The sequence below is a fragment of the Vicugna pacos genome, chromosome 25 (genome assembly GCF_048564905.1).
Source record: "Vicugna pacos chromosome 25, VicPac4, whole genome shotgun sequence".
Taxonomy (NCBI): domain Eukaryota; kingdom Metazoa; phylum Chordata; class Mammalia; order Artiodactyla; family Camelidae; genus Vicugna; species Vicugna pacos.
This window is the reverse complement of record NC_133011.1, coordinates 6,913,015-6,916,384: the sequence shown is the minus strand read 5'-3', so window position 1 is coordinate 6,916,384 and position 3,370 is coordinate 6,913,015. Positions and strand designations below refer to the sequence as shown.

Below are 3,370 nucleotides of genomic sequence, written 5' to 3'. Positions count from 1 at the left end.
GATCTTTGCCTGCACATTTTTTTCTAAAATAAACCAGGAGAACACTGCTGTGGACTGCCTGCCCACCTTGCCCTGAAAAGTGCTTTTGTGATTCAGTGTGCTCTCACAAATTCAATTTTGAAAAATCCAGATGAATAAAGACTGCCGTGTTGATTGTTGGCGGAGACAAATGGGAAAAGCCAGAGAGCTCTGCGAGTAGGCTAGACCAGAGGTCACGTAGCTCACAGGCTTGTGTCGCTAACAGTGGCTGCTTACTAACCTTCAGGCTAACCTCCCCAAAGAAACGATGGCAGAGTTCTCTTTTCTTGCCACGAATTTCTTATTTTTCCCTCCAGAAGTGGGTGTATACAGTGGTACTCTATGAATAATGTTTGCTCTGAGTCATGGAAATGAAAAAACATTTTTTAAAGCTCTGTTCAGAGTTCTTTTTTTTTAGGAGGGTGGAATTAGATTTATTTGTTTATTTTAATGGAGGGACTGGGGATTGAACCCAGGACCTCGTCCATGCTAAGCATGCGTTCTACCACTGAGCTATCCCCTCCCCCCGAAAAAGATATTTCTAACAACAAAGTTTTGGGGGCAGTCTAATGTTTGCCAGTCCCCAGTGTACACTAGTGAGGAGGCAGTGGTCCGTGGGGGATGGAACACCTGCCCGAGAACTGGGTGATGATGTAGTTCTTGCCCCTCTGTGACATTTCCCTCTATGTGTCATGAGCACTCCTCACACACGACTGGGTGCCCAGGTGATCTCTTTCCATCCTGAGTGAAGGTTTACGTGGACGAGCTTTCACGGATGCGCAGATGGAATGCTATAGGAGGGGCTGCCTGTGAGAGGCTATTTTTAGCTAAATTCCATAGGCACCAGACAGAGCAAGGAAAATTGGCTTCTGAGTTCGAACAACAACAACAACAACAAAAAGCCATAATGATAAAGTAATTTTCCCCCCTCTTATTTTGTGTATTTAGAGTCACATCTCACCTCTCTGGAGCCTCGCCAAGAACCAAGGAAGAAACCATAAAAGGCTCTGAGCGTAGCTGGAGATGGTCCTATCTGCAGGTGCTCTGGCACTTTCTACCCAGGAAGACCCAGCTCTCATCCAATGTCCATTTTCTTTTCTTTACACACAGTTTTAACAGGTTTGAAGATCCAGTTATCTGAACCTAAATGAATAGTTACACCTAGGAAGGGATGTAGAGGATGCTATAGACATGCGTACTGAGAGCCGTGAGAGACAGAAAAGAGGAAAGGTGTATACAGCGACACGCCTCCATCTTTTCAGCCCATTCTACTTTTAGTAAAATTGAATGTTTCGCCTTCTTCTTGAGTGTCGCCTACCTGGTACTCCAGGTAGCTGTATCCTCCCTCCTTGCCTGTTTGGCTTGCCTGGGAAGTGGACTCTGTGATGGACTTTGGCACACAGGGTGTTCCTTAAAGAGTAAACAAGGCATCCACACTGTGGAAGCGGGTGTAAGGAAGTAGGAGTCAATGGAGGGAAAACTCAAGGTACAGTGTGGCCCAACAGAAGCCTTGGCTAACCCCCGCGGCAGATCTGAGCTAGAGTAGTCCTTCTGCGTTGTCCTCAGGTGGACGAAGAGGCACATGCCTTTATAGTCCTACATCAACAGTCACTGAGGGGAAGGGTGACAGCTCAGTGGTAGAGCACATGCTCAGCATGCACGGTCCTGGGTTCCATCCCCAGTAACCCCATACAAGAAAAAATGAGAAATTCTCATTTTTGGGCAGGTGGGTATAGCTCAGGGGTAGAGCAAATGCTCTGCATGCACAGTCCTGGGTTCGATCCCCAGGACCTCTGTAAAACAAACAAACATAGGCTGACTAGGCTCCTTAGGAGGGGAGGCTCTGGCTGACAGATGAAGGCTCCCTGCTGACAGCGCTCTCTGCAGCTGAGGCAACAGGTCCGTCACTGAAGGAGACCTAGGTGGTGCATCACAGTGTCCACCGAATTCCTTGACTCATCCCCTGAGGTCTGGGACAGCCTCACCTTCTCTGTGCCGCACTTGATCGATGGCTGTGACAGAGACTGCTAATTATCCATCAAATATCCACTACCAAATCCTCTGGTAATGCGAGCAGAATATGTGACTTCCCCATCTTCCTCGTTGGTAGGTGTGGCCGTTCGTTTTGGCCAATGAGATACAAACAGCAGTGTGTGCCGAAGTCGTGGGAAGGCGTTGCAGGAGCTGCCGACTCAGCTTTCGCCCTTCTTCCTTTCTGCTGCCAGGATTGTGGGCGAGTTAGCTGAGCCCTGGAAGTCATCTTGGACCAAAAGATAACTTTAAAGACGGAAGCTATGGACGTGAGGAGATCAGAAGAGGAACCCAATTCCCTAATGATTCTAGGGCCACCAGACCACACCAGAACTGATGTCTCTGGATTTCTTTTTACACAAGAAATAAACATCTATCTTATATGAACCACTGTTATTCTGAGTTCTCTGTTTTACAGCTGAAGTTGACTCTAACAGATTCAAGAGCCAAGCTCTACTGGGGATTTCTTATGGTTAAGATAGTGGATTTTGCTTCCTTAATAATTCTTCTCCATTCACCTTCAGATAGGTGAGATTTGCCTGAATGCTCATGTGAACTTAAAATGATCCCCTGAATAGCTGTGCTGTCATTGCTGCTGAAAGAGATACTCTCATTCTCTCGGTACAGTATTTTATTTTAGGGTAACATGGACCTCGTGAAGCGGGAGTCCACCAACCAGTTTTGCAGCTGGTGGTTTCTGGGAATGCTGCCTGCGTGCTCCTGCCCATGAGACCTTCTTACCCAGGGAGGCAGGTGCACTCCCAATGCACCAGAGACCAGGGCGTGGGAGGTGCGCACTCCCGGTTTTGAACCCTTGTTCTGCCTCTCTCTTAACGTAGATTTTGCCTCCTCCATTTCCACACCCATGAAATGTGGGAATACGGCAGTCCCACCTCATCGGGCAGTTGTTGAGGATTCTGGAGGGCCATGCATGGGGACTTGCAACAGGAGTGGATACATGGCAGACGCGTGATAAATGTTACCGCTCAACATCATGGTTATTGTAAAGGAGTCATAACTGACCCTGAAGGAAGGGGGCGCTCTGGAACAGAGGTGGGTGTTCTTACAGGCAGCTCTCTGAGTTTCTCGTTGTGTTAGGTCACTGGTGCCCAGACGCAGTATTAGATGTACCACTTGTGGTAAGCTAAATACTGCCCCATGCCAAAAGATAACCTGTGTCCTAATGCCTGGAACCTGTGAATGTCACCTTAAGTGGCAAAAACAGACTTTGCAGATGTGATTAAGTTCAGGAATTTGAGATGGGGAAATTAGCCTGGATTACAGGTGGACCATAAATGCCATCACGGTCACGTGTAGCCTT

At 47.7% G+C, this 3,370-nt stretch overlaps 1 long non-coding RNA gene across 1 annotated transcript; it reads left to right on the top strand.

The window, feature by feature from the left end:
* The first annotated feature begins 764 nt into the window (after positions 1–764).
* Positions 765–2,436, top strand: LOC140689182 (uncharacterized). Its single transcript, XR_012064070.1, has 2 exons — positions 765–933; positions 2,244–2,436. It is a non-coding gene; the product is annotated as an uncharacterized lncRNA (long non-coding RNA).
* The last annotated feature ends 934 nt before the right edge of the window (positions 2,437–3,370 follow it).